The sequence below is a fragment of the Phalangium opilio genome, unplaced genomic scaffold (genome assembly GCF_054372755.1).
Source record: "Phalangium opilio isolate 3A_F unplaced genomic scaffold, DU_Popi_V2 ptg000095l_1, whole genome shotgun sequence".
NCBI lineage: Eukaryota > Metazoa > Arthropoda > Arachnida > Opiliones > Phalangiidae > Phalangium > Phalangium opilio.
Window position 1 is genome coordinate 2501189 of NW_028324200.1, and position 8192 is coordinate 2509380.

Here is an 8192-nt window from a genome sequence, read left to right on the forward strand (position 1 = left end):
CTTGTAGGTACTTGTCGGTGCTTGTAGGTACTTGTCGATGCTTGTAGGTACTTGTGGGTTTTTGTAGGTACTTGTGGGTTGTTGTAGGTACTTTTGGGTGTTTGTAGGTACTTGTGGGTGTTTGTAGGTACTTGTGGGTGTTTGTAGGTACTTGTGGGTGTTTGTAGGTACTTGTGGGTGTTTGTAGGTACTTGTGGGTGTTTGTAGGTACTTGTGGGTGTTTGTAGGTACTTGTGGGTGTTTGTAGGTACTTGTGGGTGTTTGTAGGTACTTGTGGGTGTTTGTAGGTACTTGTGGGTGTTTGTAGGTACTTGTGGGTGTTTGTAGGTACTTGTGGGTGTTTGTAGGTACTTGTCGGTGCTTGTAGGTACTTGTCGATGCTTGTAGGTACTTGTGGGTGTTTGTAGGTACTTGTGGGTTGTTGTAGGTACTTGTGGGTGTTTGTAGGTACTTGTGGGTGTTTGTAGGTACTTGTGGGTGTTTGTAGGTACTTGTGGGTGTTTGTAGGTACTTGTGGGTGTTTGTAGGTACTTGTGGGTGTTTGTAGGTACTTGTGGGTGTTTGTTGGTAATTGTGGGTGTTTCTAGGTACTTGTGGGTGCTTGTAGGTACTTGTGGGTGCTTGTAGGTACTTGTGGGTGCTTGTAGGTACTTGTGGGTGCTTGTAGGTACTAGTGGGTGCTTGTAGGTACTTGTGGGTGCTTGTAGGTACTTGTGGGTGCTTGTAGGTACTTGTGGGTGCTTGTAGGTACTTGTGGGTGTTTGTAGGTACTTGTCGGTGCTTGTAGGTACTTGTGGGTGCTTGTAGGTACTTGTGGGTGTTTGTAGGTACTTGTGGGTGTTTGTAGGTACTTGTGGGTGTTTGTTGGTAATTGTGGGTGTTTCTAGGTACTTGTGGGTGCTTGTAGGTACTTGTGGGTGCTTGTAGGTACTTGTGGGTGCTTGTAGGTACTTGTGGGTGCTTGTAGGTACTTGTGGGTGCTTGTAGGTACTTGTGGGTGCTTGTAGGTACTTGTGGGTGCTTGTAGGTACTTGTGGGTGCTTGTAGGTACTTGTGGGTGTTTGTAGGTACTTGTCGGTGCTTGTAGGTACTTGTGGGTGCTTGTAGGTACTTGTGGGTGTTTGTAGGTACTTGTGGGTGTTTGTAGGTACTTGTCGGTGTTTGTAGGTACTTGTCGGTGTTTGTAGGTACTTGTGGGTGCTTGTAGGTACTTGTCGGTGTTTGTAGGTACTTGTCGGTGTTTGTAGGTACTTGTGGGTGCTTGTAGGTACTTGTCGGTGTTTCTAGGTACTTGTGGGTGTTTCTAGGTACTTGTGGGTGTTTGTAGGTAATTGTGGGTGTTTCTAGGTACTTGTGGGTGTTTCTAGGTACTTGTGGGTGTTTCTAGGTACTTGTGGGTGTTTGTAGGTACTTGTGGGTGTTTGTAGGTACTTGTGGGTGTTTGTAGGTAATTGTGGGTGTTTCTAGGTACTTGTGGGTGCTTGTAGGTACTTGTGGGTGCTTGTAGGTACTTGTGGGTGTTTGTAGGTACTTGTGGGTGTTTCTAGGTACTTGTGGTTGTTTGTAGGTACTTGTCGGTGTTTGTAGGTACTTGTGGGTGTTTGTAGGTACTTGTGGGTGTTTGTAGGTACTTGTGGGTGTTTGTAGGTACTTGTGGGTGTTTGTAGATACTTGTGGGTGTTTGTAGGTACTTGTGGGTGTTTGTAGGTACTTTTGGGTGTTTGTAGGTACTTGTGGGTGTTTGTAGGTAATTGTGGGTGTTTGTAGGTACTTGTGGGTGTTTCTAGGTACTTGTGGGTGTTTCTAGGTACTTGTGGGTGTTTCTAGGTACTTGTGGGTGTTTCTAGGTACTTGTGGGTGTTTCTAGGTACTTGTGGATGTTCGTAGGTACTTGTGGGTGTTTGTAGGTACTTGTGGGTGCTTGTAGGTACTTGTGGGTGTTTGTAGGTACTTGTGGGTGTTTCTAGGTAATTGTCGGTGTTTCTAGGTAATTGTCGGTGCTTGTAGGTACTTGTGGGTGTTTGTAGGTACTTGTCGGTGTTTGTAGGTACTTGTCGGTGTTTGTAGGTAATTGTCGGTGTTTCTAGGTAATTGTCGGTGTTCGTAGGTACTTGTCGGTGTTCGTAGGTACTTGTCGGTGTTCGTAGGTACTTGTCGGTGTTCGTAGGTACTTGTCGGTGTTCGTAGGTACTTGTCGGTGTTTGTAGGTACTTGTCGGTGTTTGTAGGTACTTGTCGGTGTTTGTAGGTACTTGTCGGTGTTTCTAGGTACTTGTCGGTGTTTCTAGGTAATTGTCGGTGTTTCTAGGTAATTGTCGGTGTTTCTAGGTAATTGTCGGTGCTTGTAGGTACTTGTGGGTGTTTGTAGGTACTTGTCGGTGTTTGTAGGTACTTGTCGGTGTTTCTAGGTACTTGTCGGTGTTTCTAGGTACTTGTCGGTGTTTCTAAGTACTTGTCGGTGTTTCTAGGTACTTGTGGGTGTTTCTAGGTACTTGTGGGTGTTTCTAGGTACTTGTGGGTGTTTCTAGGTACTTGTGGGTGTTTCTAGGTACTTGTGGGTGTTTCTAGGTACTTGTGGGTGTTTCTAGGTACTTGTGGGTGTTTCTAGGTACTTGTGGGTGTTTCTAGGTACTTGTGGGTGTTTCTAGGTACTTGTGGGTGTTTCTAGGTACTTGTGGGTGTTTCTAGGTACTTGTGGGTGTTTCTAGGTACTTGTCGGTGTTTGTAGGTACTTGTCGGTGTTTGTAGGTACTTGTGGGTGTTTCTAGGTACTTGTGGGTGTTTCAAGGTACTTGTGGGTGTTTCTAGGTACTTGTGGGTGTTTCTAGGTACTTGTGGGTGTTTGTAGGTACTTGTGGGTGTTTGTAGGTACTTGTGGGTGTTTGTAGGTACTTATGGGTGTTTGTAGGTACTTGTGGGTGTTTGTTGGTAATTGTGGGTGTTTCTAGGTACTTGTGGGTGCTTGTAGGTACTTGTGGGTGCTTGTAGGTACTTGTGGGTGTTTGTAGGTACTTGTGGGTGTTTCTAGGTACTTGTGGGTGTTTCTAGGTACTTGTGGGTGTTTCTAGGTACTTGTGGGTGTTTCTAGGTACTTGTGGATGTTCGTAGGTACTTGTCGGTGTTTGTAGGTACTTGTGGGTGTTTGTAGGTACTTGTGGGTGTTTGTAGGTACTTGTGGGTGTTTCTAGGTAATTGTCGGTGTTTCTAGGTAATTGTCGGTGTTTCTAGGTAATTGTCGGTGCTTGTAGGTACTTGTCGGTGCTTGTAGGTACTTGTGGGTGTTTGTAGGTACTTGTCGGTGTTTGTAGGTACTTGTCGGAGTTTGTAGGTACTTGTCGGTGTTTGTAGGTAATTGTCGGTGTTTCTAGGTAATTGTCGGTGTTCGTAGGTACTTGTTGGTGTTCGTAGGTACTTGTCGGTGTTCGTAGGTACTTGTCGGTGTTCGTAGGTACTTGTCGGTGTTCGTAGGTACTTGTCGGTGTTTGTAGGTACTTGTCGGTGTTTCTAGGTAATTGTCGGTGCTTGTAGGTACTTGTCGGTGCTTGTAGGTACTTGTCGGTGTTCGTAGGTACTTGTCGGTGTTCGTAGGTACTTGTCGGTGTTTGTAGGTACTTGTCGGTGTTTGTAGGTACTTGTCGGTGTTTGTAGGTACTTGTCGGTGTTTCTAGGTACTTGTCGGTGTTTCTAGGTAATTGTCGGTGCTTGTAGGTACTTGTGGGTGTTTGTAGGTACTTGTGGGTGCTTGTAGGTACTTGTGGGTGTTTGTAGGTACTTGTGGGTGTTTGTAGGTACTTGTGGGTGTTTGTAGGTACTTGTGGGTGTTTGTAGGTACTTGTGGGTGTTTGTAGGTACTTGTGGGTGTTTGTAGGTACTTGTGGGTGTTTGTTGGTAATTGTGGGTGTTTCTAGGTACTTGTGGGTGCTTGTAGGTACTTGTGGGTGCTTGTAGGTACTTGTGGGTGCTTGTAGGTACTTGTGGGTTTTTGTAGGTACTTGTGGGTGCTTGTAGGTACTTGTGGGTGCTTGTAGGTACTTGTGGGTGCTTGTAGGTACTTGTGGGTGTTTGTAGGTACTTGTCGGTGCTTGTAGGTACTTGTGGGTGCTTGTAGGTACTTGTGGGTGTTTGTAGGTACTTGTCGGTGTTTGTAGGTACTTGTCGGTGTTTGTAGGTACTTGTGGGTGCTTGTAGGTACTTGTCGGTGTTTGTAGGTACTTGTCGGTGTTTGTAGGTACTTGTGGGTGCTTGTAGGTACTTGTCGGTGTTTGTAGGTACTTGTGGGTGTTTCTAGGTACTTGTGGGTGTTTCTAGGTACTTGTGGGTGTTTCTAGGTACTTGTGGGTGTTTCTAGGTACTTGTGGGTGTTTCTAGGTACTTGTGGGTGTTTCTAGGTACTTGTGGGTGTTTCTAGGTACTTGTGGGTGTTTCTATGTACTTGTGGATGTTCGTAGGTACTTGTCGGTGTTTGTAGGTACTTGTGGGTGCTTGTAGGTACTTGTGGGTGTTTGTAGGTACTTGTGGGTGTTTCTAGGTAATTGTCGGTGTTTCTAGGTAATTGTCGGTGTTTCTAGGTAATTGTCGGTGCTTGTAGGTACTTGTCGGTGCTTGTAGGTTTTTGTGGGTGTTTGTAGGTACTTGTCGGTGTTTGTAGGTACTTGTCGGTGTTTGTAGGTACTTGTCGGTGTTTGTAGGTAATTGTCGGTGTTTCTAGGTAATTGTCGGTGTTCGTAGGTACTTGTCGGTGTTCGTAGGTACTTGTCGGTGTTCGTAGGTACTTGTCGGTGTTCGTAGGTACTTGTCGGTTTTCGTAGGTACTTGTCGGTGTTTGTAGGTACTTGTCGGTGTTTGTAGGTACTTGTCGGTGTTTGTAGGTACTTGTCGGTGTTTCTAGGTACTTGTCGGTGTTTCTAGGTAATTGTCGGTGTTTCTAGGTAATTGTCGGTGTTTCTAGGTAATTGTCGGTGCTTGTAGGTACTTGTGGGTGTTTGTAGGTACTTGTCGGTGTTTGTAGGTACTTGTCGGTGTTTCTAGGTACTTTTCGGTGTTTCTAGGTACTTGTCGGTGTTTCTAAGTACTTGTCGGTGTTTCTAGGTACTTGTGGGTGTTTCTAGGTACTTGTGGGTGTTTCTAGGTACTTGTGGGTGTTTCTAGGTACTTGTGGGTGTTTCTAGGTACTTGTGGGTGTTTCTAGGTACTTATGGGTGTTTCTAGGTACTTGTGGGTGTTTCTAGGTACTTGTGGGTGTTTCTAGGTACTTGTGGGTGTTTCTAGGTACTTGTGGGTGTTTCTAGGTACTTGTGGGTGCTTGTAGGTACTTGTGGGTGCTTGTAGGTACTTGTGGGTGCTTGTAGGTACTTGTGGGTGCTTGTAGGTACTTGTTGGTGTTTGTAGGTACTTGTGGGTGTTTGTTGGTACTTGTGGGTGTTTGTAGGTACTTGTGGGTGTTTGTAGGTACTTGTGGGTGTTTGTAGGTACTTGTGGGTTTTTGTAGGTACTTGTGCGTGTTTGTAGGTACTTTTGGGTGTTTGTAGGTACTTGTGGGTGTTTGTAGGTACTTGTGGGTGTTTGTAGGTACTTGTGGGTGTTTGTAGGTACTTGTGGGTGTTTGTAGGTACTTGTGGGTGTTTGTAGGTACTTGTGGGTGTTTCTAGGTACTTGTGGATGTTCGTAGGTACTTGTCGGTGTTTGTAGGTACTTGTGGGTGCTTGTAGGTACTTGTGGGTGTTTGTAGGTACTTGTGGGTGCTTGTAGGTACTTGTGGGTGTTTGTAGGTACTTGTCGGTGCTTGTAGGTACTTGTGGGTGCTTGTAGGTACTTGTGGGTGTTTGTAGGTACTTGTGGGTGTTTGTAGGTACTTGTGGGTGTTTGTAGGTACTTGTCGGTGTTTGTAGGTACTTGTCGGTGTTTGTAGGTACTTGTCGGTGTTTGTAGGTACTTGTCGGTGTTTCTAGGTACTTGTGGGTGTTTCTAGGTACTTGTGGGTGTTTCTAGGTACTTGTGGATGTTCGTAGGTACTTGTCGGTGTTTGTAGGTACTTGTGGGTGCTTGTAGGTACTTGTGGGTGTTTGTAGGTACGTGTGGGTGTTTCTAGGTAATTGTCGGTGTTTCTAGGTAATTGTCGGTGTTTCTAGGTAATTGTCGGTGCTTGTAGGTACTTGTCGGTGCTTGTAGGTACTTGTGGGTGTTTGTAGGTACTTGTCGGTGTTTGTAGGTACTTGTCGGTGTTTGTAGGTACTTGTGGGTGCTTGTAGGTACTTGTCGGTGTTTGTAGGTACTTGTCGGTGTTTGTAGGTACTTGTGGGTGCTTGTAGGTACTTGTCGGTGTTTGTAGGTACTTGTGGGTGTTTCTAGGTACTTGTGGGTGTTTCTAGGTACTTGTGGGTGTTTCTAGGTACTTGTGGGTGTTTCTAGGTACTTGTGGGTGTTTCTAGGTACTTGTGGGTGTTTCTAGGTACTTGTGGGTGTTTCTAGGTACTTGTGGGTGTTTCTAGGTACTTGTGGGTGTTTCTAGGTACTTGTGGGTGCTTGTAGGTACTTGTGGGTGCTTGTAGGTACTTGTGGGTGCTTGTAGGTACTTGTGGGTGCTTGTAGGTACTTGTCGGTGTTTGTAGGTACTTGTGGGTGTTTGTAGGTACTTGTGGGTGTTTGTAGGTACTTGTGGGTGCTTGTAGGTACTTGTCGGTGTTTGTAGGTACTTGTGGGTGTTTCTAGGTACTTGTGGGTGTTTCTAGGTACTTGTGGGTGTTTCTAGGTACTTGTGGGTGTTTCTAGGTACTTGTGGGTGTTTCTAGGTACTTGTGGGTGTTTCTAGGTACTTGTGGGTGTTTCTAGGTACTTGTGGGTGTTTCTAGGTACTTGTGGGTGTTTCTAGGTACTTGTGGGTGTTTCTAGGTACTTGTGGGTGTTTCTAGGTACTTGTGGGTGTTTCTAGGTACTTGTGGGTGCTTGTAGGTACTTGTGGGTGCTTGTAGGTACTTGTGGGTGCTTGTAGGTACTTGTGGGTGCTTGTAGGTACTTGTGGGTGCTTGTAGGTACTTGTCGGTGTTTGTAGGTACTTGTGGGTGTTTGTAGGTACTTGTGGGTGTTTGTAGGTACTTGTGGGTGTTTGTAGGTACTTGTGGGTTTTTGTAGGTACTTGTCGGTGTTTGTAGGTACTTGTGGGTGCTTGTAGGTACTTGTGGGTGTTTCTAGGTACTTGTGGGTGTTTGCAGGTACTTGTGGGTGTTTGTAGGTACTTGTCGGTGTTTGTAGGTACTTGTCGGTGTTTGTAGGTACTTGTCTGTGTTTGTAGGTACTTGTCGGTGTTTGTAGGTACTTGTGGGTGCTTGTAGGTACTTGTGGGTGTTTCTAGGTACTTGTGGGTGTTTCTAGGTACTTGTGGTTGTTCGTAGGTACTTGTCGGTGTTTGTAGGTACTTGTGGGTGCTTGTAGGTACTTGTGGGTGTTTGTAGGTACTTGTGGGTGCTTGTAGGTACTTGTGGGTGTTTGTAGGTACTTGTCGGTGCTTGTAGGTACTTGTGGGTGCTTGTAGGTACTTGTGGGTGTTTGTAGGTACTTGTGGGTGTTTGTAGGTACTTGTGGGTGTTTGTAGGTACTTGTCGGTGTTTGTAGGTACTTGTCGGTGTTTGTAGGTACTTGTCGGTGTTTGTAGGTACTTGTCGGTGTTTCTAGGTACTTGTGGGTGTTTCTAGGTACTTGTGGGTGTTTCTAGGTACTTGTGGGTGTTTCTAGGTACTTGTGGATGTTCGTAGGTACTTGTCGGTGTTTGTAGGTACTTGTGGGTGCTTGTAGGTACTTGTGGGTGTTTGTAGGTACGTGTGGGTGTTTCTAGGTAATTGTCGGTGTTTCTAGGTAATTGTGGGTGTTTCTAGGTACTTGTGGGTGTTTCTAGGTACTTGTGGGTGTTTCTAGGTACTTGTGGGTGTTTCTAGGTACTTGTGGGTGTTTCTAGGTACTTGTGGGTGTTTCTAGGTACTTGTGGGTGTTTCTAGGTACTTGTGGGTGTTTCTAGGTACTTGTGGGTGCTTGTAGGTACTTGTGGGTGCTTGTAGGTACTTGTGGGTGCTTGTAGGTACTTGTGGGTGCTTGTAGGTACTTGTATGTGCTTGTAGGTACTTGTCGGTGTTTGTAGGTACTTGTGGGTGTTTGTAGGTACTTGTGGGTGTTTGTAGGTACTTGTGGGTGTTTGTAGGTACT